The sequence below is a fragment of the Protopterus annectens genome, chromosome 2.part1 (assembly GCF_019279795.1).
Source record: "Protopterus annectens isolate FY-2018-M chromosome 2.part1, PAN1.0, whole genome shotgun sequence".
NCBI classification, from domain to species: domain Eukaryota; kingdom Metazoa; phylum Chordata; order Ceratodontiformes; family Protopteridae; genus Protopterus; species Protopterus annectens.
Window position 1 is genome coordinate 1,441,630,104 of NC_056729.1, and position 7,500 is coordinate 1,441,637,603.

Consider the following 7,500-nt stretch of genomic DNA (forward strand, 5'->3'; position numbering starts at 1 on the left):
GATTTAAGTAGATTCATTGGGGAAGTACAAGTATGTTCTATTGGGTTGTAGAAAGAGAGAGATGAGAGGTGACATTCAAGGAGTGAAGTGAGGTTGTAAAAAGGGGAAGTCTTTGGACAATCAGGGGGAAGGATTTGAGAAGCTTGGGGAAGAATGTGAGATCATGGGAGAAGATGTCAGCCTTGATGAGCAAAAGCATGTCCAGGATTTATTTAGGTATTTGAATTCTATTTTGAAGCTGTGTAATTTATCACTTTTTAATTTTTGGGGGGCTAGCACTCCACAGTTAGGACACATAGCAGGAGTATACAGTCTCTCCTGATGAGCTGTTGGATTTAGTAGAACTTGGGAGGAATTTTTCAATGGACCAGCGATCCTTTGAAGGAGTACAAGGCAGCAGTTTGTTGTGTGTGTTTGTTTGTGTGTGTTTCCAAAAAAAAAAAAACTGCATCTATGTACAATTAAGTACCAGAGAGAATGTATGGTACATGTTTAGTTGTGTTACAGCCCTGCAGTGCTGGGCTTTATGTCTAGCACTGGCAGCAAAGTCTGCAACTTTTGTAATGCACAGCTATTTTGGATGAAAGGATAGGGGAAGCACAGAGGGACTATGGTAGCACGTAGGCTGAGGTTAGAAATTTTCTTGCTGTGTCAGATTAGTGTTTGACTCTGTAGAGGGAACCTAGACTCTGGTGTTTAACTTTGTTCTACATATACTTCAAACTATTAAAGTTGTTGCCTGTTTGAATTGCCTAGTAAGTTTAGTATGGGTTACTAGTTCAATTATAGTGTTAGCAGCTGAAGCTGTGAAAGACTGAATTTGGTTGTGATATTGCTTTGGTGTGCAAAACCTTAACTGTGCTTTGTTAGGATTGAGACGCAGCTTTGAAGTGCTTTTAAATGACTCTCAATAGAAGAATGAAGTTTTAAGTGAATTCTAGCATTTACATCCCCAATATTACCTGAACTACAAAAGTTCCATCATCTGCCTATTGTACAGTCCTTGCCTCATCTAAGGAGGTATGGAATTTTCCATTTAAGAGGCCCTAGTACAGAGCATTGTTGAAATCCTATTGTTACTGGGAGAGAAGATGAGATTTCCTGTTTGCATTTAACTGCTTGTTCATTTGATAAATTGCTAAGGAACCGTCTAAAGGAGGATTGCTAGAGACTTTTATGGATGTGAGTTCATGGAACAGTTGCTGGGTGAGATCATGTCGAAAGCTTTAGATAAGTCTAGGAACATGGTTGACACTAATTTTATTGTTTCTGTGCTAGTTTATAGCACTAGTGAAATTTGAGGAGGGAAGTGTTTGTGGTGTGGTCTAAAACTATGCTGTGTTTTGGAGAGTATGTTATTTGTGTTGCCTACATAACTTTATTACATAAGAGTTAAACTCAAATTCTTTAGCACTTGTCAATGCTAGGTGTCTAAACAGATGCTACAATCTGAGGCCCTCCTTCAACTCAAACACACTGGTATGGTATAATTACTGAGACATGGTTTCAATGCAATTACTGCACTCTCTCTGCATTTATGTCGAACACCATTACCTCACATAAAATTATTCATGATCTTGAGGCTGCTAGAGATCCAAATTAACCACAACTTCACTGGTAGCTACAAATTCCCATCAGTGTCACCTAAAGATCATGGAAATTGCCTTTAACATCCTTGAGGCATAAAATATTAATACCTTCTTGCAAGGGGGGGGGGTGCTTCAGTTACCTAAGCACTGACTGGCACATTTACACCTCTAAATACTCAGGCTTTCCTATACCTTTTGTCAACATTAAGTGCTGGAGCAAATTCTAAAACTACCACCCTACAGGCTCTAATATCCTTGATCTGGTCCTTAAACCAAGTGTCCACCTGTACCCCACCCTGCATCACCTCTTCCTTTGTTACGTCTGACTATAACCATCATTGGGGACTTTCCCAGGGAAAACTAGGTTCAGCTTGTAAAAGACCTATATGTTCATAGGTTGTTACTAGGCTAATGACCACTAGAGAAAACCACAGCCAAAATCCACCAAGCAGCAGTTTATTATAAAACTCTCTGACATCTCGGCCACAGCCTTCAAGGAGTAACTCCTTGAAGGCTGTGGCCGAGACGTCAGAGAGTTTTATAATAAACTGCTGCTTGGTGGATTTTGGCTGTTGTTTTTTCTGGTTTGCTGCTCTGGTTGTTATATTAATGACCACTAGAGCCCTTACAAGCCTAGCCATGCACTCCAAACCATTTGGGTTCCAAGTATAATGGGCGTCTATACTGGGGGATAGTTTATTGGGGGATACTTTTCTTAACACCCCCCAAAAAAAAAAAAAAACTATTACCCTAATGGTCGCATCTCTCCATAAAGGGCATGGTGGCCAAACCAGGGGTTAAATTTGATTTCCCATCCAGTTGTCAAGGTTTCATTTGAATAGGGTAAGGAATGAACTCTGTTTCTACATGGTTGGGGAACCTATTCCATAGTGTGGGGAACCCTTGGGACACACACTCGTGTATTCCTTAAAGTGACTTCTTTAAGGTCCTGCAGTAAACAAATGAGGTCTGACAGAATCAAACCCTGTACCATAAGCACTATAATTCACAGCTTAACTCTCCACACCAAGTACCAAAAAAAAATATGGAAAATTCCTTGCAAATAGTCCCAAAGGAGTAAGCTGCCTCATTAACCTTTGGCTTTAACTGGCACGTAAGCAGCTGCGTAAAAAAAAGGCAGTATTCATCCGCCCTAAATAAAATTGTAAATCCAGGAATAAACCTCTGTAGTGAACTCCCATATAAACTGTGTAACAAAAGAAGTCCAATCATTACGACAAGTTGCAAGAAGTTCCCATCCCCTCAAGACCAGTTGCAAGAAATTCCCATCTCCTCAGTACCACACTAAACATGCCAGCAAAGAACTTAATAGCACTATTAGAAAATATGAATTTAAGGTTGCCACAGATGCCAAATGGAGCTACAGCTATGTCAGAAAATTAAGGAATAATGTCCAACAATGCACTGAGCTCACCCATAGTATCATACACTGATACCAAGGATATAACTAATATATTGGCAGATGTAAGTCTAGAAGTTTTCCCCATCTAACTACATAATTTCCTGCACTACCCATGAAATTTTAGTTTCACCTGTAATCTCCATGGAACAAGTTGTAATATCCTTGTTGAGGGCTAAAAAATACTTCCATGGATTAGATAACATACCTGATTGCATTTGCGTCAATGCCCAGTATATACTAGCCAAGAATCAGCATATCTACAGGGTTTGCGCCTGATGTCTAGAGAACGGCCACTGTGACTCCTACACAAGTATGATCGTTGTACAGATACCAGCATTGTCTACAAAGTCATGGAAATTATCATAGCAAAACTTGCTTGAGTAGGAAGACTGCAACTTAACTGAACTACACCCCGCAATGTTTAGTTTTGTGAGGGCCAAGTCCTGCCTCCTCAGTCTAGTAAGCTTCTTTGCAAAGGTTACAGAAGTTGTGTACAGTGCTGCACACAGCTTATCCTGACCTGAACAAGGCTTTTGATACTATTTCCCCCACTAAAATTTTAAAACAATTAGACAAGTGTAATTTGCCCCCCCCCCCCCCCCCCATGTTGTCTGCTGCATTTCACATTTGACAACCTGAGATTTGTTGGATGACATAGTTGCTGGCATACTGTCTGAATATAAAATTGTAATGAGTGGGGTGCCACAGGGATTTGTGAAAGGCCCTGTCCTATTTGGCATTTATTTTACAGTCATCCAGGCCAGTATCCCAGAGGTGTAGTTGACCAAGTTTCTCAAGGACTACAAACTGGACACTATATTATCTTCTCATTCAGTGATGATAAACCTTTTCCAGCAAGGGTTGAAATATGCAGATACCCCATTTACTGAAAACTAAAGTTAAGTTTCCAAAAAGAGTTTAGTAGCATTCAGTCAAAAGCTGCCCATACATCATATGTTATAAACGATACTCCACTTCAGATAGAGATGATCATAAGGGACATGAGATACTTCTGTCTCTTTTAGAATTTCCTGACTAGGGTAGAAACATGATATCTGGCCCAATTTAATTAGTGAGAGAAGATCTTCAAGAGCTAAAGAAGTCTTCCTGCACCCCTTCCCATGTTCCATCAATGATTACAATACTCCCTCTGATATGTAGCAATCTAAGCATATCATTCAGCTGGAAAGGCCCCAAAGATTACTAAGCAAGAGAATTTAAAGGTCTTAAATCCTTCAGATATCAATGTTATCCGAATACAGTTTGAAAGCCGCTCTAACCTTTTAAGGACATCAGGTGTTTCGGCTATGTGGCAGTTCTGAATGTCAATGAATTTTTTTATTTAAATTCTGTTTATGGACAAATTCAGGCCAACAAAGCCAAACCCCACTGACTTTGGACATTTTATTTTACATTTGTAAAATGACAAGTCAGACTGGACATGGGTCCTTTTTCAGCAGAGGCCGGGGAGAAAAGCTCCACATACAAGATACAAATACGATCCAAATTACAGTAGTTTCTTCAGTCGAGTTGCATAGGGCATCTGTTTGAGTCAGACTGGACATGGGTCCTTTTTCAGCAGAGGCCGGGGAGAAAAGCTCCACATACAAGATACAAATACGATCCAAATTACAGTAGTTTCTTCAGTCAAGTTGCATAGGGCATCTGTTTGAGGCCACTGATCCTCTTGGTGAGGTACTTCTATGGTCTTTTCAGCTGTTGCAGGAGTCTTGTAAGATACATCCCAAATGGGGCGTTCTACTCTGATGGGTCTGATGAGCGATGAGTAGAGGGGCACAATGACCTCTCTTGATCTGGATGTGAACCCTTTTGTGATGAGGTGTGCCATGTAGAAGGATTTTCTAACCACTTTGGCAATGTGATTATCAAAGAGTTTACTATCTACTTGGGTCCCCAGATCCCTTATTACGTCTTCCGTATTTAGGGGACTACCACCTATGTGGTAGTTTGTGGGTACTTTGTGTTTTCCAAAGGGGGTGACTATGCACTTTTTGGCATTTTAGCTTGAGGCCATGATTTTGACAGCAGGTGTCCGTCTCAATGAGACCCTTTTGGAGGATGTCCGTGTCAGCCAGAGAGTCAATTATAGCCCCTAGTTTGCAGTCGTCTGCGGACTTGGTCAGCTGTAGTCCTCCTGTGCTTGCCTGAACCTCTGAGAAGTATATACCGAACAGGAGGGGTCCCAGGACTGAGCCCTGGGGAATGCTACTTGTAACTGGATTAGAGTCGGACCTAGCTCCCACAACTCTAACCATGTGGGTTTTGTCCATGAGCCAGTTGGCAACCCATCTTGTGACGTAGGGGTTTATGTTCAGGCTGGTGAGCTTGTCTGTAATACTAGAATGGGGAATGGTGTCAAAGGCCTTTGTGAGGTCTAGGTAGGCTGTGTACCACCTTTCCCTCATCTATAGCTTTGGTAACTGTCTCAAAGAAGTCCACCAGGTTTAGGAGGCATGATCTGCCCTTAAAGCCGAACTGGGTAGGGTTCAGTTTCTGGAGGTTCCCAATGTCTCTGTTAATGAGTTCCATGATGATACGCTCCATAGCCTTGCAGACCAAGCTAGTCAGGCTTATAGGGTGATAGTTCCCGGGGTCTGTTGTGGCTCCACCTTTGTGGAGCAGAATAAACGTTGCTGTGCACCACTCTATGGGTATGTAGCCTGTGGAGAGGCTGAGTTTGAACAGTGTGTTTAGGTGAGGGGTTAGTTCGTCTTTGAGCTTGTGTAGGATGCAGCCTGGGACTCCGTCCGGTCCCATTGATGCTGTGTTTTTGGCTTTGGAGAGGGCTGTTTTAACCTGAGTGTCTGTGATTTCAGGAGCTCTACATTCTTCTGTTATGGTTATGGGCCCTTTTGGGGGTGAGAGGGCGGTGATGTTTGCACTGAACCTGTCTGCCAGGATGTTAGCAATATTGGTCGGTTCAGTGTATTTTGTACCATTCTGCACCAACTCCGAACAGATCTGAGAATTGCCACTTTATTCTTGACATAGCTAAAGAATGCCTTGTGGTTATCTTAAGTTCTTGGCAATTTTTCTTTCGAAACTCGCCTTGGATGATTTTATGAGGGATCGTAGTTTCTTGCTGATGTTGATCAGTGATGTCTTCCCTTCTTGGGATTTTACTCTTATGTACTAGTTTCCTCCTATTGTATAGCTTGTTTATGGCAGGAGTCCACCAGACCGGTTTCCTTTTCTTGGAGGAATGGGTCTTGGTTTTGCTTGGGATAGCACAATCCATGCATTCTTGTAGGTACCCATAAAATGCATTAGTAAATGATTTTGCAGCTTGGACAATGTTATCCTTCAGCATGGAGGCTTTGAAACTTTTTCCACCTCGGTCTTAAGTAAAGTGAAGTTTGCTTTTGAAAAGTTTTTCATGGTGGCTTCCTTGTCTGGGGGTGGGGGCAGAATGAGGATATCCAAAGTGATTTATGGTCAGATCTAGCCAGTGAGGGCCTGACCTCTGGTGTGGAGCACTGGTTGCCCATGTTTGTGATGACCAAGTCCAATATGTTGTCACCTCTGGTGGGAGTGTTGAGCAGTTGATCCAGGGCGTTTGAGTTTATAAATTCTAGGAAATGTTGGGCAAGGGAGTTAGTACTTGAGTAGTTCTCCCAATTAATGTTTGGGTAATTGAAATCACCCAATATTGGGGTGTTTGGTAGGACCTTTATAGTTCCCAGTGTTTCCAGAAATGTGGAATGGGGGTCCTGGGACATGGTGGGTGATCTGTAGCAAGCTACAATTTGAATTGCAATTTTGCCTGTTGTTAGTTGCACGTGGATGATCTCTGAAGCATTGTGCTGTGCCACTAACCTGGAGATGTGGGTATCCTTGATGAATATGGATACGCCCCCACCTTTTGTATTTCGGTCTGGGTTCTGTGGCCGAAATGTATGGTATGAGTTGTAGCCTGGTAGTGTTGCAGTACTCTCTGGAGTCTTAAACCAGGTTTCTGTTACTGCACATATATTGATTTTCTCCATACTGAGGAGTGCCTTGAGTGTGTGCATTTTGAGGTTTAGACTTCTGGCACTGAGTAGCATCACCCTCAGTTTTTTGTTACTTGTGCTATTTATGGCGGTGGGTTTGTCTTTTGAGCCTTGCCTAAAAAAGGCACTATGGGGGTGGAAAGAGCCTTGGCCAGTATTTGAAAGCCTAAGGGTGACCGGTGCAAGCCGTCTCTAGTGAAGCAGCGTGGCTTGTCGAGCATGTCATCCCAGGCGGACAGACCCTGGATCCCATTTGAAGGACACCAGAAACTTGGCCAATTGTTGAAATTGATAATTTTTTTTTTTTTTTATACTGTGGTATCATTCTTGGTGAGGGCAGGATGCTACTCAGGGTCAGGGTCATACTGGCCTGGGCTACAAGATCCGAGAGCTCTTCCATGTCTCTTCATGTAGTCCAGGGAGGTACGGCTCAGGTTATTCACACCAACATCGACAACGACAGAGTCGTATTTGT

At 42.4% G+C, this 7,500-nt stretch overlaps 1 protein-coding gene across 2 annotated transcripts in view; it reads left to right on the forward strand.

Annotated features, from left to right (window-relative positions):
• GRK4 (G protein-coupled receptor kinase 4) overlaps nt 1-7,500 on the forward strand; it is a 1,249,698-nt gene that overhangs the window by 43,326 nt on the left and 1,198,872 nt on the right. The gene's annotated exons all lie outside the window — the stretch shown is intronic.